General features: G+C 38.5%; 1 long non-coding RNA gene across 3 annotated transcripts in view; it reads left to right on the top strand.

The window, feature by feature from the left end:
• Window positions 1-27,183, top strand: part of LOC129659365 (uncharacterized) — a 97,487-nt gene that overhangs the window by 17,397 nt on the left and 52,907 nt on the right. Inside the window, exon 3 of one of the 3 annotated variants that reach the window (XR_008718028.1) lies at window positions 17,543-17,668. The exons of 1 other annotated variant lie outside the window; for it this stretch is intronic. This is a non-coding gene — a long non-coding RNA (uncharacterized LOC129659365). Of the gene's footprint in view, window positions 1-1,352; window positions 1,652-17,542; window positions 17,669-27,183 lie in introns of those variants that run through there. One more of the 3 variants, XR_008718030.1, reaches the window with a different exon arrangement.

Genomic DNA, 27,183 nt, shown 5'->3' on the forward strand with positions numbered 1-27,183 from the left:
CTTATTTTCTTCTGAAAAGAATGGTTGGATTTAATCACAGAATTTTTTTAAACTAGTAAAATGAGGGATGTTGGATTTGGAATTATAGTGTGTTTACAATCTATCTGGTCTGCCTATTCAAGAAATATTTATTGAGTTAAGTTATTTCTTATATGAGAAATATTTTATTGCTTTATCTTTTATAAACACTTTTAAGCAAGTATGCTGTGCACTTAGTTGCTCAGTCCTGTCTGACTCTTTGTAACCCCCATGGACTGTAGCCTTCCAGGCTACTCTGTCCATGGGGAATTCTCCAAGCAATAATACTGGATTGGGTTGTCATATCTTCCTCCAGGGGATCTTCCCAACCCAGGGATCAAATCCAGGTCTCCCACATTGCATACCATCTGAGCCACCAGGGAAGCCCAAGAATACTGGAGTGGGAAGCCCAAGAATACTGGAGTTATGGGTAGCCATCCCTTCTCCAGGGTATCTTCCTGACCCAGGAATTGAACCAGGGTCTCCTGCATTGTAGGTGGATTCTTTACCACCTGACCTATGGGAGAAGCCCTTAAGCAAATCTAGTTGCCTTATTTGTGGAGGCATTGTTTAATACTAACCCTGGTGGCTCAGATGGTAAAGAATCTGCCTGCAATGCAGGAAACCCAGATTAAATCACTGAATCAGGAAGACCCCGTGAAGAAGAGAATGGCAACTCATTCTAGTATTCTTGCCTGGAGAATTTTTGGTGGGCTCCAAAATCACTGCAAATGATGACTGCAGCCATGAAATTAAGACGCTTGCTCCTTGGAAGAAAAGTTATGACCAACCTAGACAACATATGAAAAAGCAGAGACATTACTTTGCCGACAAAGGTCTGTCTGGTCAAAGCTTTGGTTTTTCCAGTAGTCATGTATGGATGTGAGAGTTGGACTATAAAGAAAGTTGAGCACCAAAGAATTGATGCTTTTGAACTGTGGTGTTGGAAAAGACTCTTGAGAGTCCCTTGGACTGCAAGGAGATCCAACCAGTCCATCCTAAAGGAAATCAGTCCTAAATATTCATTGGAAGGATAATGCTGAAGCTGAAACTGCAATATTTTGGCCACCTGATGTGAAGAAGTGACTCCTTAGAAAAGACCCTGATGCTGGGAGTGATTGAAAGCAGGAAGAGAAGGGAATAACAAAGGATGAGATGGTTGCATGACATCACCATTTCAATGGACATGAGTTTGAGCAAGCTCTTGGACTTGATGTTGGACAGGGAAGCCTGGTGTGCTGCAGTCCATGGGGTTGCAAAGAGGTGGACACAAATGAGCGACCGAACTGATTGATTACAGATAAAGATTTCAAATTTTATCCTTACATCTCTAGGAGGGGCTTCCCTGGTGGCTCAGTGGTAAAGAATCTGCCTGCCATGCAGGAGATGCAAATTCGATCCCTGGTTCAGGAAGATCCCGTGGAGCAGGAAATGGCTAACCATTCCAATATTCTTGCCTGGAAAATTCCATGGAAAGAGGAGCCTGGCGGGCTACAGTCCATGGGGTATTCATGAATATTTTCTGCACACTTTTATCTGATTAAGCTGTGTCATTGACTTGCTTATTATTGATCTACCTAGTTTATTTGGTTGAAAATAACAAGAGAGCACTTCAGAAGCAAGCTCTGTATATTATAATAAATTTAAATACACCCATGGCTGATTCATGTCAATGTATGGCAAAAACCACCACAATATTGTAATTAGCCTCCAATTATAATAAATAAATTAATTAAAATTTATAGACAATCTGTAAAATGTATACAGATTACTGTGAATTTACACACACACACACACCCCCTATAAATATGTGGACATAATGTTGAATGTTTTCTTTTTTAAACATTTGTTAATTTTTTCCTAACATGTTTGTTTGAACTCTTAGTAATTTATTCAGTTGCATTTGATAAATGACTCATGAAATTACATTTTTTATCATTTAGATACAGCAATATAGTATTGCCCTAGGTTAATTTACTATATCCAGTAATTTTTAGTAGAACAATGCCTCCTGGCTAATGAATATTTTAGGCTGATTTCCATTTCTGTATAATCTACTCTTCTTTAGAATAGTCATTATATAAGAAATATGTAATACATTAATCTCTGGAAATGGGGAACCAGCAATAAAAATATGATGTTTGCAGAGTTTTTTCAATTTGAAAAGTTGTTTCAGCCAGTATTTTATAGAGATTTTTAGTTCATCATTTTAAATATTTTAAGTAAAAAATAGCTTCCATTTATTGAGTACCTATGTTAAAATCCTTTTTGCACCATTTATTAGGTATATGAACTTGGAAAAATTTCATAATATCTGTATATTTAAATTCCAGCATCTGTAAATCAAGAATGATCATACTAATGATGTCATAGGTTTTATGAAGATTGTATAAATTAATGCATGTAAAACATTTAAAATAATCGTTGACAAATAACAAGCACTTAGTATTTATCATATTGTTATTTTACATGATTAAGACTAGGTTTCTGTCTTGTAAGTGTTAGGGCAAGTTAGTTGCATCTGATTCCAACTTCACATGTGTGATAAATATTTATCTCTTTGGATTTTCTGCAAGGTGTAATGTTACAACCTTTTTCCCTTGCTTCACTGGTTTTAAATACCTTACTAAACTTCCAAGGATTCACATCTGTTAAGGTTTGTTTAAACATCTCCTATGAAGCTCATTCCTTGTAGACATCTTATCTTTTTAACATATCTTCTCAACAAGAATATTTTAAAGTCAGAAAGATTTATAATTACCCAATCCCTTTCAGAGTATGTGGTTGGTTGATAATTCTATTTCTTCCTCTTCATCATCATTCCATAAATGAAACACTAGATTACTTGGATCATAGAAATACTGAGTGAATTATTATTCAAATTATCTTACTCTTTCCAATGTGTCACCTTTGTTAGCCATAACTCACCCATTTAATATTCAGTTTTAATTTTTTTAGAAACTTTATATACCTTAGCAGCTAAAGTTATATTGAAAGGATTACTGAAATGCATAATTTTTTAAAACTGCTACAAATGATATGCATTAGTCTTTTCCTAAATTACCTACTTGTTCTAGAAAAATTCAAAATTGATTGGCAGAATTTTCAACTCTCAGAAAAAAAGCAGCTTTCACCAAGGAAAAGTGAAGCTTCATTCTACTGAGTATTATTACAGAACTCTTGCCCAGAAATGAAGCTTCCTAAAATTCCAAGAAAGCTTAACTGAATGTTCTGTCCTGCAATGATAATGAGAGAGATAAGTCTTTCCTGATACTTAAAGTGACTTAGTTTTTTGTCTTAAACATTTTGATAAAGCAATATTTATGCATTCAGAAATTAATTTATACTTTGAGATATATATTTTGATTCAAATCAAAATATGGGAACAAAATCCAACTTATTTCATTATAACTATAATGTATGCTTAGTAAAATTTTAATATCAGATCAGAACAGTCGCTCAGTCATGTCTGGCTCTTTGTGACCCCATGAATCGCAGCACGCCAGGCCTCCCTGTCCATCACCAACTCCCAGAGTTCACTCAGACTCACCTCCATTGAGTCAGTGATGCCACCCAGCCATCTCATCCTCTTCGTCCTCTTCTCCTCCTGCCCCCAATCCCTCCCAGCATCAGAGTCTTTTCCAATGAGTCAACTCTTCGCATGAGGTGGCCAAAGTACTGGAGTTTCAGCTTTAGTATCATTCCTTCCAAAGAAATCCCAGGGTTGATCTCCTTCAGAATGGACTGGTTGGATCTCCTTGCAGTCCAAGGGACTCTCAAGAGTCTTCTCCAACACCACAGTTCAAAAGCATCAATTCTTTGGCGCTCATCCTTCTTCACAGTCCAACTCTCACATCCATACATGACCACAGGAAAAACCATAGCCTTGACTAGACGAACCTTTGTTGGCAAAGTAATGTTTCTGCTTTTGAACATGCTATCTAGGTTGGTCATAACTTTCCTTCCAAGGAGTAAGTGTCTTTTAATTTCATGGCTGCAGTCACCATCTGCAGTGATTTTGGAGCCCAGAAAAATAAAGTCTGACACTGTTTCCACTGTTTCCCCATCTATTTCCCATGAAGTGATGGGACCAGATGCCATGATCTTCATTTTCTGACTGTTGAGCTTTAAGCCAACTTTTTCACTCTCCACTTTCACTTTCATCAAGAGGCTTTTGAGCTCCTCTTCACATTCTGCCATAAGGGTGGTGTCATCTGCATATCTGAGGTTATTGATATTTCTCCCGGCAATCTTGATTCCAGCTTGTGTTTCTTCCAGTCCAGCGTTTCTCATGATGTACTCTGCATATAAGTTAAATAAATAGGGTGACAATATACAGCCTTGATGAACTCCTTTTCCTATTTGGAACCAGTCTGTTGTTCCATGTCCAGTTCTAACTGTTGCTTCCTGACCTGCATACAAATTTCTCAAGGGGCAGATCAGGTGATCTGGTATTCCCATCTCTTTCAGAATTTTCTACAGTTTCTTGTGATCCACACAGTCAAAGGCTTTGGCATAGTCAATAAAGCAGAAATAGATGTTTTTCTGGAACTCTCTTGCTTTTTCCATGATCCAGCGGATGTTGGCAATTTGATCTCTGGTTCCTCTGCCTTTTCTAAAACCAGCTTGAACATCAGGAAGTTCATGGTTCACATATTGCTGAAGTCTGGCTTGGAGAATTTTGAGCATTACTTTACTAGTGTGTGAGATGAGTGCAATTGTGCAGTAGTTTGAGCATTCTTTGGCATTGTCTTTCTTTGGGATTGGAATGAAAACTGACCTTTTCCAGTCCTGTGGCCACTGCTGAGTTTTCCAAATTTTCTGGCATATTGAGTGAAGCACTTTCACAGCATCATCTTTCAGGATTTGGAATAGCTCCACTGGAATTCCATCACCTCCACTAGCTTTGTTCATAGTGATGCTTTCTAAGGCCCACTTGACTTCACATTCCAGGATGTCTGGCTCTAGGTCGGTGATCACACCATCGTGATTATCTGGGTCGTGAAGATCTTTTTTGTACAGTTCTTCTGTGTATTCTTGCCATCTCTTCTTAATATCTTCTGCTTCTGTTAGGTCCATACCATTTCTGTCCTTTATCGAGCTCATCTTTGCATGAAATGTTCCTTTGGTATCTCTGATTTTCTTGAAGAGATCCCTAGCTTTTCCCATTCTGTTGTTTTCCTCTATTTCTTTGCATTGATCGCTGAAGAAGGCTTCCTTATCTCTTCTTGCTATTCTTTGGAACTCTGCATTCAGATGTTTATATCTTTCCTTTTCTCCTTTGCTTTTCGCTTCTCTTCTTTTCACAGCTATTTGTAATGCCTCCCCAGATAGCCATTTTGCTTTTTTGCATTTCTTTTCTATGGGAATGGTCTTGATCCCCGTCTCCTGTACAATGTCATGAACCTCATTCCATAGTTCATCAGGCACTCTATCTATCAGATCTAGGCCCTTAAATCTATTTCTCACTTCCACTGTATAATCATAAGGGATTTGATTTAGGTCATACCTGAATGGTCTAGTGGTTTTCCCTACTTTCTTCAATTTAAGTCTGAATTTGGCAATAAGGAGTTCATGGTCTGAGCCACAGTCAGCTCCTAGTCTTGTTTTTGCTGACTGTATAGAGCTTCTCCATTTTTGGCTGCAAAGAATATAATCAATCTGATATTGGTGTTGACCATCTGGTGATGTCCATGTATATGTATAGAGTCTTCTCTTGTGTTGTTGGAAGAGGGTGTTTGTTACGACCAGTGCATTTTCTTGGCAAAACTCTACTAGTCTTTGCCCTGCTTCATTCCAGCATTTCAAAGCATAACCTTCCTGAATAAAATCAGTTCAGTTCAGTCCAGTCATTCAGTCACGTCTGACCCTTTGCGACCCCATGGACTGCAGCACACCAGGCCCACCTGTCCATCACCAACTCCTGAATTTACTCAAACTCATGTCCATTGAATTGGTGATGCCATCCAACCATCTCATCCTCTGTTATCCCCTTCTCCTCCTGCCTTCAATCTTTCCTAGTATCAGGGTCTTTTCAAATGAGTCAGTTCTTCGCATCAGGTGGCCAAAGTATTGGAGTTTTCAGCTTCAGCATCATCCTTTAAATGAATATTCAGGACTGATTTCCTTTAGGATGGGTTGGTTGGATCTCCTTGCCATCCAAGGGACTCTCCAGAGTCTTCTCCAACACCACAGTTAAAAAGCATCAATTCTTTGGTGTTCAACTTTCTTAATAGTTCCACTCTCACATCCATACATGACTTCTGGAAAGAATATAGCTTTGACTAGATGGACCTTTGTTGGCAAAGTAATGTCTCTGCTTTTTAATATGCTGTTTGTTTGTAATAACTTTTCTTCCAAGGAGCAAGTGGCTTTTAATTTCACGGCTACAGTCACCATCTCCAGTTTTTTTGGAGTCCCCCAAAATAGAGTCTGTCACTGTTTCCACTGTTTCCCATCTATTTGCCGTGAAGTGATGAGATTCGATGCTATGATCTTAGTTTTCTGAATGTTGAGTTTTAAGCTAACTTTTTCACTCTCCTCTTTCACTTTCATCAAGAGCCTCTTTAGTTCTTCGCTTTCTGCCATAAGGGTGGTGTCATCTGCATATCTGAGGTTATTGATATTTCTCCTGTCAATCTTGATTCCAGCTTGTGCTACGTCCAGCCCAGTGTTTCTCATGATGTACTCTGCATAGAAGTTAAATAAGCAGGGTGACAATATACAGTACTGACGTGCTCCTCTCCTGATTTCAAACCAGTCTGTTGTTCCATGTCCAGTTCTGTTGCTTCCTGACAGATGATTCTTTTATCTTTCCATTTTGGGGATATAAAATTTTGTATTTTTCAGGATAAATGAAGGTTATAATTACAAAGCACTTTGCATTTCAGAGAATTTGCCTGATTCTATAAATAGTTTGTTACCCTACAAATGCATACCAAAGTATCAAGAGTTTGGAGTGACCGCTCCACAAAATGTTTTGGAGGCCATGTAGAGGGAAGTTATTTCCGTTTTGACCAAAACAAACAAACAAACAAAAAAATGTCAGCTTCAGCACCTTTGGAGTCATTGGGATGGCCAGGAATCAGAAAGCTGAAAGAAAGAATCCAAGAGTTTTGGTGAATTTTACCTAGTTTAATTAAAAAAAATATAGTATGCTTTTTACAAAATTGTGGTGCATTAAAGATCTCTCTCTTTTTACTTCACTGTTGTCTGTACACCTTGGTATACCTTCATGGTGTTTTTCCATCCTGTATTTATTTTATAGTCTTTTCTTAAAATAAACTGCCTTTATAAAATTGAGATACCTGTGTTCTCTGACTTGTGTTCTGAGTTGGCACTTATATAGGGGCTATTCATGGATAATCCTTCATGGATCACAGCCTTGTCATAGCAAAGGGCCTTTCATAACTTGTTGAAGCTATGAGTCAGGCCATGCAGAGTCACCCAAGTTGGACAAATTATAGTGAAGAGTTCTGACAAAACATGGTCCACTGGAGGAGGAAATGCCAACTCTGTATGCTTGCATGGAGAATCTAATGAGCAGTATGAAAAGCAAAACATATGAAACTGGAAGATGAGCCCCCCCTAGTTGGAAGGTGTCCAATATGCTACTGGGGAAGAGCAAAGGGCAATTGCTAATAGTTCCAGAAAGAATGAAGTGGCTGGGCTGCAGCAGAAATGTCACTCAGGTGTGCATGTGTCTGGTGGTGAAAGTGAAGTCTGATGCTGTAAAGAACAGTATTGTATGGGTGGAATGTTAGGTCATGAATCAAGGCAAATTGGATGTTGTCAAGCAGGAGATAGCATAAACATAAAAATCTTAGGAATCAGTGAACTAAAATGTATGGGAGTGGGCAAATTTAATGCAGATGACTATTAACCTTCTACTGTGGACAAGAAAACTTTAGAAGAAATGGAATAGCCCTCATAGTCAACAAAATAATTGGAAATGCAATACTTGAGTGCAACTTCAAAAATGACAGAATGATCTCAGGTCATTTCCAAGGCACACCATTCAACATTATGGTAATCCAAGTCTATGCCCCACCACTAATGCCAAAGAAGCTTAGTTGATCAGTTCTATGAAGACCTGCAACACCTTCTGGAGGTGTTGCACCAAAAAAAAAAAAAAAAAAAAAGATGTCCTTTCAGCATAGGGGATTGGAATGCAAAAGTAAGAAGACAAGAGATACTCAGAATTACTAGTGACTTTGGCCTTGGAGTACAAAGTGAAGCAGAGCAAAGGCTAACAGAGTTTCATCAACAGAAAATGCTGGGCACAGTATGAAAACTACAGGAAAAAACACATTTTTTCAACAACCCAAGAGATGACTCTATGCATGGACATCACCAGATGGTCAATACCAAAACTAGATTGATTATGTTCTTTGCAGCCAAAGATGGAGAAGCTCTATACAGTCCGCAAAAACATGACCTGGAGCTGACTATGTCTCAGATCATGAATTTCTTATTGAAAATTCAGACCTAAGTTGAATAAAGGAGGGAAAACTACTAAGCCATTAAGGTATGACCTAAATAAAATGGTTATACAGTGGAGGTGACAAATAGATTCAAGGATTAATCTCATAGACAGAGTGTCTGGAGAACTATGGACAGAGCTTTGTAACACTGAACAGAGGGCAATGGCCAAAATCATCCCAAAGAAAAAGAAAGTCTAGAAGGCAAAATGGTTGTCTGAGGAGGCTTTACAAATAGCTGAAGAAGAAAGAGAAAAATATACCAAACTGAATGTACAGTTCCAGAGAATAGCAAGGAGAGAGAAGAAGGCTTTCTTCAATGACCAATGCAAAGAAAGAGAGGAAAACAATAGAATGGGAAAGACTAGAGATCTCTTCAGACATAATAAAGGACAGAAACAGTAGGAACCTAACAGAAGCAGAAAAGATTAAGAATGGGTGGCAAGAATACACAGAAGAACTAAACAGAAAAGGTCTTAATGACCTGGATAACCTTGATGGTGTGGTCAATCATTTAGAGCTGGACATTCTGGAGTATGAAGTCAGGTGGGCCTTAGAAAGAAGTACTATGAAAAAAGCTAGAGGAGGTGACAAAACTCTAGCTGAGCTATTTCAAACACTAAATGATGATGCTGTTAAAGTGCTGTACCCAATATGCTGAGCAAATTTACAAAACTCAGCAGTGGCCACATGACTGGAAAAGATCAGTTTTCATTCCAATCCAAAGAAGGGCAATGCCAAAGAATGTTCAAAGTACTGTATAATTGCACTCCTTTCACATGCTAGCAAGGTAATCCTGAAAATCATTCAAGCTGGACTTCAGTAGTATGTGAACCAGGCACTCCCATATGTTTAGGAAGGTAAGCTGGGTTTAGAGAAGGCAGAGCAACAAAAGATCAAATTGCCAACATTCGTTGGATCATAAAGAAAGGAAGCAAATTTGAGAAAAAAAAAACATTTACTTCTGCTTCACTAACTATGCTAAAGCCTTTGACTGTGTGGATCACAACAAACTGTAGAAAATTTTTAAAGAGATAGGAATACCAGACCACCTTGCCTGTCTCTTAAGAACTGTAGGCAGGTCAAGAAGCAACAGTTAGAACTGGACATTGAACAACTGACCATTTCAAAATTGCTAAAGGAGTACAACAAGGCTGTATATTGTCACCCCGCTTCTTTCACTTCTATGCAGAGTACATCATGTGAAACACTGGGCTGGATGAAACACAAGCTGGAATCAAGACTGTCTGGAGAAATATTAACAACTTCAGATATGTAGACGATAACACTAATGGCAAAAGTGAAGAGGAACTAAAGAGTCTCTTGATGAGGGTGAAAGAGGAGACTGAAAAAGCTGTTTTGAAATTCAACATTCAAAAAACTAAGATCATAGCACCAGGTCCCATCAATTTATGGCAAATAGAAGGGGAAAAGTGGAAACTGACAGATTTTATTTTCTTAGGCTCTAAAACCACTGTGGATGGTCATTGCAGCCATGAAAATAAAAGAGGTTTGCTCCTTGGAAGGAAAGCTATGACAAACCTAAACAGAGTATTAAAAAACAGAGTTATCACTTTGCTGACAAAAGTTTGTATAGCCAAAGCTATGCTTTTTCCAATAGTCATGTATGGATGTGAGAGTTGGACCACAAAGAAAGCTGAGCACTGAAGAGTTGATACTTTTGAATTGTGGTGCTGGAGAAGACTCTTGAGAGTCCTTTGGACTGCCAGGAGATCAAACCAGTCAATCCTAAAGTAAATCAACCCTGAACATTTGTTGGAAGGACTGATGCTGAAGCTGAGGCTCTAATACTTGGCCACCTGATAGGAAGAGTCGACTTATTGGAAAAGACACTGATGCTGGGAAACATTGAAGGCAAAAGGAGAATTGGGCGGTAGACGATGAAGGGTGAGATAATGTCACCAACTGAATGGACATGAATTTGAGTGAACTGTGGGAGTTAGTGAAGGACAAGGGAGCCTGCATGCTGCGGTCCATGGGGTTGCAAAATCAGACACAACAGAGTGACTGAATAACAACAAATTCATGGACAAGTATTTTGACCGTTTCCTAATCTGTAGAGGAGGCTTCTGAATTAGATAGCATCAGGTGTCTTCAGACTTCCAGATTCTATGACTTTAGCATGTTTGATCAATCTTTCAACATGTCTCCTTCACTGTTTCCCTTCCTTACTTACTTCTCTCCTTCGTCTTGATGTCAGAAACTATTCTTAGAGTAAAATATACAACAACTCTGCCTTTATAGAGTTTATAATAACCATAAATTGAAGGAAAATAAGTCTATGGGTATATAATGGTGGTGGGAGCATAGGATCAGTGCAGTACCCCAGAGATGGTGCATAGTATGCCAAAGGGCATACCAATTATGGTCAATTAACCATGTGTTCTAAGGAAATAAAATGGACTGTTTCTACTTGATTTAATTAATTAAAACCTACTTAATTTGCAGGAAACTTAAAAACTTCAATCTGAAACAACCAAATGCCTATTTTATTACTGCATACTCGTTTTATTACCTAATTTTGTGAGCTGACCATCTCCTTTCTGAAACCAGAAGAAGCTTAATAAAATGATGCTATTATAACACTAAATATATGAGTTGTAAATGTTTTAATCTTTGTTCCAATTGATTGCTTAATTTAGTAAATATATAGAAAAATATATTTAAAAAATTGGTGGAGATTATTGGATCCTGGCTCAGTGCTTACACTAATTCCTGATGTTACAGAACATCACTGAAATCTACTAATAAAGGGAGGCATTGAGGGTAAGATAATAAATGAAAGTTAGTTAAATATGCCTAGAGAGACAATCAATCAGGCATAAAACTCCTGAATTTCCCCAATTCCTGATTGTATAATTATATAGGTGTGCTAGAGCCAATTTGCATTTACTTACAGAGTTGATTATATACGTCTCTTTCCAACTCTGCAATTCAGTGACTTCACATTGGTAGCTCAAAGTTGACTATGGTAGAAATGTTTATGGAAATCAGCAAACACTGTAAATCAAGACATGTCTCCTACCAGAATGCTGTTATTAACCATTTACTGTCAAAAGGCAAACAGGAAATCCCTATACTGGTTCCCTTTAATTTTTAATATGAGTTATTAGGTTGGAAAGGCAGTGGGGAAATTTGGGGTATGGCTATAGGAGAGAGAATTCTGGTTGAGTTGCAAGATATAAACTAGAAATTGTGTGCTGGTGGGAAAGAGGATGTACTTGTGCATGGGAGAGTTTAGATCTTATTAGATGATGACATTTTGGGATTAAGGAAACAAAAATGTGTGTGTGTGTGTGTGTGTGTGTGCACATGCATGCATGTGTTCCTGTCCTCATGTACATGTGTTGAGAATCAAGTAAAAAGGAACATAATGGATTAAAGTAGAGTGACTCTTCATGGGCTCAGTGATGCCTCAGTGATTGTTACCAAGCCTTGTTTCTGGCCATGATTGATTAATTCTAGGACAGATATCAGAGCCACATTTGAATAATCAAATTTACTATCACTGGATTTGAATGTGAACTGAGACATCTGGAAGATGGAGATCATAAGAAATATATAATCTATGGCAAAATGATATTTTGTTTCTGGAGGGTAATAACACACAGTCTTGGCCTCACTGGGCTTAGCTTATTTCAACCCTAGTGAGATCAAGGATCACATTTTTATTCTTCTCTTGTTCACTAGAATTATCAGCCTACTAAAGTGTTTTTCCGGAGAAGGCAATGGCACCCCACTCCAGTACTCTTGCCTGGGAGATCCTATGGACGGAGGAGCCTGGTGGGCTGCAGTCCATGGGGTCGCACAGAGTCGGACACGACTGAAGTGACTTAGTAGCAGCAGCAGCAAAGTATTTTTCAAAGAAACTAGGACTTCCATCCTGAGAAGACAATGGCGCCCCACTCAAGTACTCTTGCCTGGGAGATCCTATGGATGGAGGAGCCTGGTAGGCTGCAGTCCATGGGGTCGCTAACAGTCAGACATGACTGAGCGACTTCACTTTCACTTTTCACTTTCTTGCATTGGAGAAGAAAATGGCAACCCACTCCAGTGTTCTTGCCTGGAGAATCTCGGGGACGGGGGAGCCTGGAGGGCTGCCATCTATGGGGTCACACAGAGTCAGACACGACTGAAGCAACTTAGCAGCAGCAGGACTTCCATCACCACTTTGTTCCTAATTAAAAAGTAGAATGAATAATTGTCTGAACCCTGGCAATAAACACAGTGAGGGGGATGTATGGGTGAAATGTACAAGAGGTATCCAATCGAATATCACTTTTTCCTGTAGTCTTTGAATTCTTTCTTTGACATCAACTAAAGGCTTTCTGGCTTTTTAATATTACCTAACATAGGGCTGGAAGGAGCACAAGCTGGAATCAAGATTGCTGGGAGAAACATCAATAACCTCAGATATGCAGATGACACCACCCTTATGGCAGAAAGTGAAAAGGAACTAAAAAGCCTCTTGTTGAAAGTGAAAGAGGAGAGTGAAAAAGTTGGCTTCAAGCTCAACATTCAGAAAAAGAAGATCATGGCATCCGGTCCCATCACTTCATGGGAAAAAGATGAAGAAACAGTGGAAACAGTGTCAGACTTTATTTTTTGGGCTCCAAAATCACTGCAGATGGTGACTGCAGCCATGAAATTAAAAGTCACTTACTCCTTGGAAGGAAAGTTATGACCAACCTAGATAGAATATTGAAAAGCAGAGACATTACTTTGCCAACAAAGGTCCATATAGTTAAGGCTATGGTTTTTCCAGTGGTCATGTATGAATGTGAGAGTTGGACTATAAAGAAAGCTGAGTGCCAAAGAATTGATGCTTTTGAACTGTGGTATTGAGGAAGACTCTTGAGAGTCCCTTGGACTGCAAGGAGATCCAGCCAGTCCATTCTGAAGGAGATCAGCTCTGGAATTTCTTTGGAAGGAATGATGCTAAAGCTGAAACTCCAGTACTTTGGCCACCTCATGCAAAGAGTTGACTCATTGGAAAAGACTCTGATGCTGGGAGGGATTGGGGGCAGGAGGAGAAGGGGACGACAGAGGATGAGATGGCTGGATGGCATCACTGACTCGATGGACATGAGTTGGTGATGGACAGGGAGGCCTGGCGTGCTGCGAATCATGGGGTCGCAAAGAGTCGGACAAAACTGACTGAACTAAACTGAGCTGACTGAACATGAGTCACTCCAGTACTCTTGCCTGGAAAATCCCGTGGACAGAGGAAGGAGCCTGATAGGCTGCAGTCCATGGGGTCAAGAAGAGTTGGACACGACTAAAGTGATGCAGCAGCAGCAGCAGCAGCAGCAACATGGGTCACTTTTCATACAGTTTTGCTTTGACTAAACCAACAAATTAGCTGCCTGCAAGCTGCTGAGTTCCAAATTGCTCTGTGTTCACCAATAGCAAAGAATTAAGCCTTATCCAAAATCATACTCTATTCTTCATGGTTGAGAGCTACCAAAATACTTCTCTACAAATTTCCATTTTTAATGATATAAAATTTTAAATCCATGAAACCTTTTCTGGATTTAATTATTTTATTCTCTACTCTGATTTTGCATTTCAGTGACTGGGAAAATTGAGAGGCTATGAATGTTAGAATTAGGTAAATTATTAGATCCATACAGCAAGAAAGATACAATGGGAACATTTTAGAGTGGCTTTATGGGTTCAGATCAGATCAGTCGCTCAGTCGTGTCCGACTCTTTGCGACCCCATGAATCGCAGCACGCCTGGCCTCCCTGTCCATCACTAACTCCCGGAGTTCACTGAGACTCACGTCCATCGAGTCAGTGATGCCATCCAGCCATCTCATCCTCTGTCGTTCCCTTCTTCTCTTGCCCCCAATCCCTCCCAGCATCAGAGTCTTTTCCAATGAGTCAACTCTTTGCATGAGGTGGCCAAAGTACCGGAGTTTCAGCTTCAGCATCATTCCTTCCAAAGAAATCCCAGGGCTGACCTCCTTCAGAATGGACTGGTTGGATCTCCTTGCAGTCCAAGGGACTCTCAAGAGTCTTCTCCAACACCACAGTTCAAAAGCATCAATTCTTTTTGCTCAGCTTTCTTCACAGTCCAACTCTCACATCCATACATGACCACAGGAAAACCATAGCCTTGACTAGATGAACCTTTGTTGGCAAAATAATGTCTCTGCTTTTGAATATGCTATCTAGGTTGGTCATAACTTTCCTTCCAAGGAGTAAGTGTCTTTTAATTTCATGGCTGCAGCTTTATGGGTTGGGGTTCTCCAAATTCTAAGAATACTCCTGGATATGTTAATTTCAATGGATTCCCTAATTTTCTTATTTCAGAATTCCCTAATTTCCTATTCATATATCATATATTGCATAAAAGTTAGTGATGTTGTGAATTTAACTAATTTCTTAGTTAAGCATCCCCTGGAATCAGTTTCTATGACCTTTAGCAGCTTCACTCTATGGGTACAAGAGATAGCAGATTTTTTTAGCATGGTAACATATAGAAACTGAGTATCAGTCATCACATTGAGGTAGGATTTTCAAGAATTGCTTTTTAGGGTTCTCTTATTTTAAGTTACACTTTGCTATTAGATGTAGCAAAGATCCTACCATAGCCCTGGGCTTTTTCATCCTTTGTTGTTTTTCCAGTAGCCAAAGTTACCAACTTGACTGACAAATTCAATACTCTGTGCCATGGGCTGGCACTTTCCTAATGGGAAAGTATCCCAATGGTTTTGTTTGTTTGTTTTATGTCAACCTGATGACAAATTCCCGAAAGATAAATTTATCTGAGGATCTATGGCCCTTGTACTACTCCTAGTTGCCAATTCTGTGTTTGTTGGGGTGTTTGTGGTTGTAAGCAGTGGACTCAGCTGCTTGCCACAGACCTGCCAGCATTACATAGTATGATGCAGAGAATATTAACACAAAAATATGTTTTCATTATTTTATATCTGCAGAGATGGCATTGGAGACATAATACAAAATTATATTTGAGACTTGGTTATTAGGATATACATGACCTGGCCTGCTAAATGATTTTACAGTCACAAAAGATCATCATTTTATAGTTTCAGGGCCATAAAATGGATAGTATAGGAGGCCTGTAAGCCTGCAGTAAGCTCTCTTATGGTTTCTCATGACTAGTTGGGATCTAGGGCCTGAGTAAAAGAATAACATCCCTACCAACCTAAGTGTATTGTCCAAGACTACCTGGAGAGTCTTGTAAAACAACACTCACCCCAAAGCTTCTTTGCTCCTTCTTTGTACCTTCTGTAAGAAAAATATATCAGAATTATTTTTTTCTTCTAACATATTAAGCCTCTAACCTAACCTTTTTAGACTATTGATTCATAAACTTTGGTAAATATGAGAAAAAAAGAAATGCTTCATAGAAGGGAAGTGGTATAGTTTACAGACAAAATAGCTGGATAGTTTTGGGTCTCAGGAAGCACAGAAAATTCAGCTGAAACTGTCTTAAGGAATGAAAAAAACTCATTAGCTATTAGGGCTACTATAATGTCAGTTTGACCCAGCACCTCAAAACTTTCAACAAGAAATTAGCTTCTTTCTTTCCTCTTACCTGCTTTTTGTATCCCAAAGTTGACTCCTTTGTCATGTCATGTGTGCATAGTCACTCAGTCGTGTCTAACTCTTTGCGACCCCATAGACTGTAGTCCGCCAGGCCCCTCTGACCATGGGGCTACTCCAGGCAAGAATGGGAGAGTGGGTTGCCATGCCCTCCTCCACGGGATCTTCCCAACTCAGGGATTGAACCCAGGTCTCCAGCATTGCAGGCGGATTCTTTACCATCTGAACCACCAGGGAAGCTCATTTGTAGTGTCATCCTACCACAATAATAAGCTCATAAGTCTTCATTCTTCCTTGTTTATGTCGAGAGTGAGTGATTGTGTATTTGTATGTGTGGAAGGCAAAGAAAGAGCTTCAGAGTGTTAGACAGATAGAAAGAAATGTCTGTTTCAGTCATTGAAAAAGAAAGTCCCAACCTTCTCTGGTGCCGGGAGCCGGCATATTGCATATTGAGTGCATATTGCATATTGAGTGCAGCACTTTCCACAGCATCATCTTTCAGGATCTGGAATAGCTCAACTGGAATTCTATCACTGCCGGGAGCCAGCGTGAGGAGCTCCACCCATGACAAAGGTCATGAGGAAGGAGGCTCGGCATACGCAAAGGCGGGATCGAGCCTCAGGAGTCCCCCTGGAAATTCTCGAGCATCTACCCCCCAAAACCAGAGTCTGCCTACTTTCTGCTTTGTGCTTTCACCTACACCTCTGACTTTACGGGGGGCTGTCCCCCACTACCTCTCTCTGAAAAAAGAGTTGGCTTACAGCTCCAGTTAACAATTCCTGGGTGTGACAGTGTTTCAACCTACAAACTCCTTTGGAAATCCTCTAGCCTGCCTGAATAGGTTTTTCCGGCCACATGTGATTGCTCAGAGCCTCCCAACTGTGAGAGGCATGAGATGTTCTATACTGTCTAAACACAGATTTCTTTGAGCAGTTACAAGATTGATTAGAAATTGTATTGGTGAAGGGATTTTCACTTGTTGGGCCAATGTTTGCTGCTAAGTTTCCATATCCCTTACCTGCTGTGTCCCTGGCAGTGTATTGATTAATAAAATTGGTGTAAGTAGTAGCTTTAATGTTTGTAACCTGGGACCCTTGAGTTAATTCTTTTTCTTGTTATAGCCCACCACACCTTTGCTCTGTAGGAATGCAACTTTAATGCTTTTGGAGGGTGGCTCCTGACCAATCACCTTTAGAGAAAAATAAGCCTTCTGAAGAAAGGGTCTTAAAATGTTAACAGGCCTCCGGGCCAGAAGATGATGCAAATCACCTAAGCTTTTGCATATGATAAGTTTGCAGGAAGAAAGCCTGGCTTGCTGCATGACTCTACCCCTTCCCCCATTATCCTCTATGCATAACTTAAGGTATAAAAACTACTTTGGAAAATAAAGTGTGGGCCTTGTTCACTGAAACTTGGTCTCCCCATGTCACTCTCTCTCCCAAATTCTAGCTGAGTCTCCATCTGGAGCGTGGAACCCACCATGCTTGCTAATTATGCCTGGGCTTCTAAGATCCGACCGGGGAGGCCTCAGTGTCTCCTCTCCTTCGGGAGAACGGAAGGACGCCTGCGGCCTACGTAAGTGGTGCAAACTTCTTGTCTTGAAGTTTTATTGGTCTCCCGCGTAAACCAAGCTACTCAGCCTCTTTTCTCCACTGAATTTTCCTACTGAGCTATCCTCATTCTATTACTCTTTGTATCCTTAATTAACGTGTAATTAAGCAGTTGTTTCCTGACCCTCGCCTATGCCGTCTCTCCTTCGAATACCCTGGATCAGCTGGGGCTGGACCCCGGCACTCTGGGATTGAACTAATTTGGCCCATGTTCATTCATGGAAAGTCATGTACTAACTGGCTGGCTTAGACATGGGTTTCTTGGTAAATGATGAAAAGCAGTTCTCTGAAAAAAAATGTAAGCATGTTCTATATGTACATAAGATTATTATGAACTTTACTTGTGTAAAAGATGTTTAGCACACAATTTATAAATAATAAGGATAGAATACTTTTCAATATGAATTTCATATGGCCAATTAATTTTCACATAGTACTTCTGTTAACTTTTGCCAGGCTCATGTCTGTAGCCAATGTACAGTTGCAATCTAGTCATGATTTGAAAATAGTCTAGCTGCTCGGAAACCTTACTGATTCATTCATTTATTATGGTAATTATTTGTTCATTTGGACAATACTTTTCAAATACTGGAAGAATATATATTATTTGGCTATTGATATGATGCCATTGACTACAGAGTCAGGAAAAGGTATGCACTTATATGGGCTTCACTGGTGGCTCAGTCAGTAAAGCATCTGCTGGCAATACAGGAGACCCAGGTTCCACCCCTGGGTTTGGAAGATCCCCTGGAGAAGGAAATGGCAACCCATTTCAGTATTCTTGGCTGGGAAATCCCATGGATGGAGGATCCTGGCAGGCTATAGTCCATGGGGTTATAAGAGTTGGACACAACTTAGCAACTAAACCACCACCGCCATGCAGTTGCACATCATTGCATAGAATTTCCACCTTGTGCAGTAAATATGAATAATCTCAAGTACATGGATTCTAATAAAGTATAGTAAAATCACACAAAACACTTAGAAATGGATCTGGTTTGAGTATTTATTATATTTTCATAGAATTTAAATGAGTTTATATAATTTATTTTTTAATTAATGGTGGTGTTAGTAAAGGACTGCACATTTCCAAGAAATTTAGCAGCTGGCTCTTCAGAGCTGGTATGAAACAGCTCCTGCACACCCCAGGCTGAGGTCTAGGCTACACATTCCTAATTCATAATGGTGACATGGGGATGGATTATGCTATTGGCTTCAGCAAATTAGGACGGATCCTGAATGATGGATGAAATACCACTCAAACTAAATGAATGAGGCCTTAGGGTACTGTTACAACTGGGAAAGGGAAAGTGAATGCTAGTATCGTGTGACCAGTGTGTGCATGCACGCTCAGTCGTGTCCAACTCTTTGTGAGCCCATGGGCTGTAGCCCACCAGGCTCCTCTGTCCATGGAATTTTCCAGGCAAGAATACTGGAGTGGGTTGCCGTTTTCCTTCTCTAGGGGATATTCCCAACTCAGGGACTGAACTCACGTCTTCTGCATCTCCGCATTGGCAGGTAGATTCTTTACCATTGTGCCACTTGGGAAGCCTTGAATGCTAGAAAGGTGACCAAAAATTTGTGCCAACAAGAGCCTGAGCTTCCTGGTATGGGCAGCAGCAGGAACATAGGGGCTTTTGCTACAGTGCTGCTCTAGTGTGCTCACCTACTTCACTTTCCAATTCTGTGTGCCTTATCCCAACCTTCTAATTCCTGGGGGAAAAATATGATTGGTCTGCTTAGATCACCAAGAGTCAACATTTCCTCTGAATAAAATTGCTAGATGCAATGGAAGTAGGCAAAATGCCTCCAATATATACTACATAAAATGTAAAGTAATTGTCTCATTTTAATTCTCACAGTTGATAATGGATTCCAAATTTAAATAAATGACATTTCAAATTATTATATCTTTGGAGGTTTTACAACTAAGTCATGGGTAAAAATTTCAGGGACCTTGTATAGTCCTTGCTATTAGATGTACAAAGTTCTTTAAAAAAAAAAAAACGGAATGAAAAATGAATGAAACAGAATGAAAAATCTGATTGCTTATGATTATGTGATAATTGAATACAGATTTGGTTACAGGTAACAGATAATCCCACACAACACTGATTTTTTATAAATGAGAAGTTTATTTCTTTCTTAAGAGTCTGAAAGTAGTCAGTTAAAAGATGCTGTGGCACTCTGGAGTCTGAAAACCTCATGACTTCCCTTTATGCTCTGCAAAGACCTCAGTTTCCGTGATAACCTCATGGAATGAGATGAATGCTTCCATTCTAACTTTTATCCTCATCCCATCCAGTAGTAAAAAGGACATGTTCTGAAAGTTTTATATTTGCCTCTCTTTATATTTCTTTTTTGTTGTTGTTGTTGTAATTTATTTTTTTTTAAATTTTATTTTATTTTTAAACTTCAAACACTGTATTAGTTTTGCCAAACATCAAAACGAATCCGCCACAGGTATACATGTGCTCCCCAACCTGAACCCTCCTCCCTCCTCCCTCCCCACACCATCCCTCTAGGTCGTCCCAGTGCACCAGCCCCAAGCATCCAGTACCGTGCATCGAACCTGGACTGGCAACTCGTTTCATACATGATATTACACGTGTTTCAATGCCATTCTCCCAAATCTTCCCACCCTCTCCCTCTCCAACAGAGTCCATAAGACTGTTCTATACATCAGTGTCTCTTTTGCTGTCTTGTACACAGGGTTATTGTTACCAACTTGCAGGACTACTTTGTAATGCTGCAATGTATACTGAGCAATGTAGCCTCTATTGTAGGACACCATGGTCCATCAAAATATTGAGGAAAAACAGGTATCAAAGGCCAAGATATTGAGAGAAAAATAGCCATTTCTGTCACAGAATTCTGCTAACCTCTTCTTTTTAGTAACCTGATATTTTTTTCTCCAGTGTTAACACTCTCAAATTTATGGCTCCTGAAAAATCCCTTTTGATACAATGTTTCTTTACCTAAAATATTTTTCATGTTATCTTAATTTGCTGAAATTACAGTGAGGCCCCCAATGCTATTATTTTAGAAAAATACATGTGATTTTACATTTTTACATGAATATTATACACACAAGAGGAAATTTTATGTTGACAGTCATACATGGAAAATCCATCATGACTTTCCATAACTAGAAAACAGCCATACACATATATAAAGTGTAAGTAATGTTACACTTATCCAGATGGCAGTTGTACTCTGAAGCAGTCTAGACAATTCGCTTTTTGTTATTTGTTTTGTTTTATGCAGCTTTAATTCCTTTAATTCTTTTATCTCCTATTCTTCATTTTCTTTCTTTTTTAATGTTACACAATGGTCTTAATTTTCTTTTAAGATATATTTAACGTGTATTTAAATGTAAATTATAGATATGTGTATTAAAAGAAGAACATGTAAAGACCTTCCTGAACCTACCATGCAATCTAAGTACCATCACCAATAACTTTCACCCCCTTGCACTCCTCCCTTCCATCACTCTGCCACTTCCTTAGGGGAACCACTTACCAAATTTTGTGTTTATCCTCCCATGAATTTTTATGGTTCATCACATGTTTATGTTTCCCTGAACAGTCAGTTGCTTAATTTTCTTGTTTTTAGTTTTATTAAATGTTTTACTTTTCACTCAAGTTATTGTTCATATTTATTGGCTCACCCATTGTTTTTCTGCTGTGAACTTAAAAAAAAAATCAGTAATATACTTGCATATTTGTGTTGTGGGAAAAAATCATACAGAGGCTATAGTCAAAACAAAAGACAGATGTAAGAGCTGAATTTCTGTAGCAATATGCACTTTCTGAAAGATTTTTCAGAGATATCTGGCTGTGTCATATATAGATATTTAAACAAATTTTCAATGTGAATTGGGTTTTGTGATTTTAAGCCATTTTTTATATCAATCACAATAAAATGAATGAAGCAAGTAGGCAATGGGTCTTAGTTTACCTTATCTGTTTTTTTTTTCATAGAATAATTTAAGAAATTAAAGCCATATATCTTTTGACATATTAAGAGAATAATATTCTCTTTATAGGTTTTATAAACTCAGCACACAATATTGAAAAGAAGGGGTATTTGGACCATCCTAAGGAAAATCCATCAGTGGAAAGGACTGTTTGTAGTAAATATAAGATGAAAAGGAAATCTGTATTTCAGTAGTAGATATGCATTCATTCATTTACCCATCATGTAATTATGCATCAATGATATAAAGATACTCTAATCTGAATGTGCAAGGTAAATAAAACACACACATAGATATCTGAAATTTTAATGATAGGCCCTAAACAGATTAACCAACAAAGAAACATTTGCTTATAAATTATGATTAAGACTATGATGAAAATAAGTAGATAGCCATATAAGGTGGAAACTTGTCAGTAAAGTCAATGGTAGAAATTAATTTCCTTAAGAAGCAAAATAAATAAACCTGGGACAGCTTCTTAGAGAGGCTTTTTATGGGTTAATAGAATTTGTAAAGGTTAATAAGCTGGTGATAAGCTTAGAAAGGGTATTTAAATATATGGAAAATATAAGAAAAATGACAGATACCCAAAAATGTGGGATTTATTCAGAGTATTATACAGTCCTCTTTGTTGAAGTTGCATGTTGAGTAGTATTAGTTATAATCTAACACTTAAACAGCATGTTCTCTATTTTGAACACTGTTCTGAGTTTATCTTAATTCATTTACTCTGCACAGCCACTATTTCAGGTAGGTTCTATTAGTTTTCCCATTTTCAGATGAGCAAATTCAGGCATGCAGAGGATAAGTAACTTGCTTACATTCACGGAGCTCTGATTTTAGAAGGTCTATCTCTAGACTCTACTCTTAACCCTTGGACTATATTGCTTTAAAAAAGGATAGTTGTCTCTGTGAAGGAGGTCCTTGATGATTGTACTCAATAACTTAGACTTTATTCTGCAGACAGAGGAAGCCACTGAAGACTCTGAGTAGACATAAATGATATATTTGGACTTGTGTTTGGGAGATATGGGTCTTGTACTTGTGGATAGGGCAGATATTAAATAGTGAAAGAATGAAGTATTATTTGAGGAGAGTGATAGAAATGACCTAAAGAAAATCAATCTGAACCTTGACTGAATAATAAAGCCTTGGAGAGGCTTTCTGAGGCTGTAGTCTTATCTATTGTGCAAATTCAGAATAGAATAAAACAGAAGGAAGTGTTGACTATTTTTCAGCCATGAGGTTTATGTATTGATTATTAATCCTCTCTGCAATGGAAGGGTGAATTCAGAAGGGAGACAGGAATGTTTATTAAATATCTACTTTGTGCCTGGAATCAACTTTGGTTCATATTGTTTTCAGTTCTCACAATGGAATCATATGAAATACGGCTTCTCACTGAGTTTTGCTCATCCTGCAGATGAGGATAGCAATACTAATTTTTGACTAGCTTTGTCAGCAAGTGGTAGAAATGGAATTTGGAGTCAAGTCGTCTCTGTCCCTTACACTATGTAGCTCTGATGGCTGTGCTCAGCTCAGAAGGTAAGTTCACCAGTCACACAACCTCCAAAGACTTGGCTATGTCAAGATGAGGATCTTGAGAAATGTTTTGAAATAAATGTTTCTTTGAAGTAATCTTCTCTGAGATTGCCTTCATTTTATATCTAAAGAACAACAGATTGAGGCATGATTCAAGAAATCTTCATCTATTTCTGAGTTACTCATATGACTAACTTAAAGGTGCAAGTTCAAAGACCTCTTTATTAAGAGGAAGATGTTAAATATTTCTTGAGATTCCCAAGCTTTCTTGTTTTGTTGAATCTTTAGTGTCTCAAACACGTCACTACCATGTCCTAAGGCCAAAAGAAAGACTTAAGAGTTCTACTTATTAAGCAGTGAAGTCCAAATAACTCAGTAAACATTTATGTTCTATGACTTAATGGATGTTTGAAGAAAATTATATACATACATATATTTATTTTTAGATAAGCACAGTTACTTACTAGTGGAATCTATGCATCAATTGAGGACTGCACAACTCTCAGATACTAGAACTAAACTAGATATCACCAGGATCCTCATTTTACTCATTCCACATTGATTTTTGCTTGCTATTTGTTTTTTTATCACAGCAGTCACTTAAAAACCAGTTACACAAAGATATGCCATTAAGAGGAAGTTAGCACAATCTACTTCTGAAACGGAACTTCAAGTTAGTAGTTTGCAGTAATCTGATAGATGTTGAGTTTCACTGTTATCCTTAAAATTTAAAGTATCCCTTAGTTCCTGGTAAATTTGTGATGACATCCTCGGGCACAGATGTAGTTTGGGAAACATGGGTATACATTATGTGACACATATCAAGAATGTTAACCTGAACACATTACAATTTGCATTCAAGCATGATTAATTCAAGATACGTTTTCACACTTGATGTTTCTATTCCAAATACAGATTATTTTATAGAAGCATCCAGTTGCTGGGGGTGGGGGGAAAGGCATGGATTTGAAGTCAATGTTTAACATCTGTGTTTGATTATTAACCAGCAGTTTGTCTTTGATCAAGTTACCTAACAACTGTGAGTCTTTTTTTTTTTTTAATCTTTAACATGGAAATAATAATAATAAGTTCTTCTTATGGTGGTTGTCGGAGAAGGCAATGCACCCCACTCCAGTACTCTTGCCTGGAAAATCCCATGGACGGAGGAGCCTGGTAGGCTGCAGTCCATGGGGTTGCTAAGAGTTGGACATGACTGAGTGACTTCACTTTCACTTTTCACTTTCATGCATTGGAGAAGGAAATGGTAACCCACTCCAGTGTTCTTGCCTGGAGAATCCCAGGGATGGGGGAGCCAAGGGGTTGCTGCCTATGGGGTTGCACAGAGTCAGACATGACTGAAGTGACTTAGTAGCAGCAGCAGCATGGTGGTTGTCAGAATTTGAGTAAATACTGTATCTGAAATATCTACCACAATACTTGATGCCTCATGGGCTTCAGTGAATATGGTTTTCATTCTACCTTCCTCTACACAGAATATCTCATAAAATTGATCATGTTTCTTTCCCACATAACACATATTTAAAATGAGAAATCCCTCTGTAAAGTCTGTGAAGGGCAATGGTTTTTTAAATTAGCATAAGGAATCTAACACAGATGAGATCAGACGTTTAATTCTGGAGAATTTTTGCTGCCAGAACCATTAACAATCTCCTTTTCAGGAACAATTATCTCAGCAGCAAAGTAAGCACTGAGTGAATAAGAAGGAAGAAGTAGTCAAGCGAAAGACAGATGAGACAAAGAAGGATGAACAGATAGATGTTCTGTAACAAAATATGTATGTTTCATGTGCTCCTAAAACATAGCTTCTAGGGAATATTATTCTTTCTGATTTTTTCCTTTATGTTGAGTGCCATTGATCAACATTCGCATTGAGATGAATAATTCCTAATACGTATTTTTTTCTGTGTGTATGTCATGGCTGACTGAGGCTGAGAGAGACTGAGACACTGAATTTCCTTGTCCCCTCCACCAATCTTTCTTTTGAATCAGTTGTATGCTGTTGGGAAAACTATTTCTACTGGAGAGAAATCTCTTACTCATTCAACATTCTTCAGAGCTACATCAGATCATTATCAAGGATTTTCTCAATTAACTACTAAATCAGCAATTAAGGGTTAAGAGATATCTACTTCAAATAAAGGGTTATTGATTTTAATTCAGTCACATCTTATAATTATGGATATTAATCACACAATATTTAACTGTAAAATATTACTCTTCCCACCAGTTAACATGATAAAAGGAGGAAAAGTTAAATGATTCCAAGTGGAAACATAGCCATGATTTAGGAATGAGATTGTACAGTATGACACTAAATTAAAAATAAAAATGAATATGCTTTACAACATAATTTTTAAATGACTTAGAATTTAGGTTACTGAAAGTTTATTAGGCATATAATACATAAGCACATTCATTGAAGGACCATATGCAATTACAACATGATATATGAATAGTTAAAACTACACTCTGCGCTTGTACAGACCATACATATACCAAATCATGTTTTCATTATATTACATGGAAATGTAATTTGTTAAGTACAGTAATCTCATTAATTATTTAATATTTAAATTTATTAAAATAACAGTGCAGGTTTTCTATATGGATATAATCATTTTAGGCTTTGAGAACATGTAAAGTTTCATAAAAAATAGAAAAACGTCTGCAGCCCACCTCTCTTTCTCTTTTACCAGATGGCAAGATTTTCTTTAGCATTCTTTCATATTTGTCAAAGCTCCAGCTATCAGCCATGTGTTAAATTTTGGCAACCTGGAAAAGACTATTCTGATTCTAGTGGACAGTGTTACAATTATGCACAAAAATTTTCCTTGCCCAACATCAATTCTATTTAGGCTTTGTTTAAATTAGTAATTCCAAACTTAATGCTAATTTATGTAAGTGACAGCAGACTTTTCACAAAGAGATAGTTTCTGATTATATCTTGTATCAAATGCTGCTTCTTCTAATCTGCCTTTTCATGATTGCAAATTGGAAGTATTTTTTTTCTTGTTCTAAAAAGTTACACAAGTGTTAAACAGCTTCAGTTCAGTTCAGTTCATTTCAGTCACTCAGTCGTTTCCAACTCTTTGCGACCCCATGAATCACAGCACACCAGGCCTCCCTGTCCATCACCAACTCCCGGAATCCACTCAGACTCATGGCCATCCAGCCATCTCATCCTCTGTCATCCCCTTCTCCTCCTGCCCTCAATCTCTTCCAGCATCAGGGTCTTTTCCAATGAGTCAACTCTTCGCATGAGGTGGCCAAAGTATTGGAGTTTCAGCTTCAACATCAGTCCTTCCAATGAACACCCAGGACTGATCTCCTTTAGGATGGACTGGTTGGGTCTCCTTGCAGTCCAAGGGACTCTCAAGAGTCTTCTCCAACACCACAGTTCAAAAGCATCAATTCTTCGGGTGTTCAGCTTTCTTCACAGTCCAACTTTCACATCCATACCTGACCACTAGAAAAACCATAGCCTTGACTAGACGGACCTTTGTTGGCAAAGTAATGTCTCTGCTTTTGAATATACTATCTAGGTTGGTTATAACTTTCCTTCCAAGGAGTAAGCATCTTTTAATTTCATGGCTGCAATCACCATCTGCAGTGATTTTGGAGCCCCAGAAAACAAAAGTCTGACACTGTTTCCACTGTTAATGCATCTATTTCCCATGAAGTGATGGGACCAGATGCCATGATCTTCGTTTTCTGAATGTTGAGCTTTAAGCCAACTTTTTCACTCTCCTCTTTCACTTTCATCAAGAAGCTTTTTAGTTCCTCTTCACTTTCTTCCATAAGGGTGGTGTTTTCTGCATATCTGAGGTTATTGATATTTCTCCCAGCAATCTTGATTCCAGCTTGTGCTTCTTCCAGCCCAGCATTTCTCATGATGTACTCTGCATATACGTTAAATAAGCACGGTGACAATATACAGC

The sequence above is a fragment of the Bubalus kerabau genome, chromosome 8 (genome assembly GCF_029407905.1).
Source record: "Bubalus kerabau isolate K-KA32 ecotype Philippines breed swamp buffalo chromosome 8, PCC_UOA_SB_1v2, whole genome shotgun sequence".
In the NCBI taxonomy this organism is placed as follows: domain Eukaryota; kingdom Metazoa; phylum Chordata; class Mammalia; order Artiodactyla; family Bovidae; genus Bubalus; species Bubalus kerabau.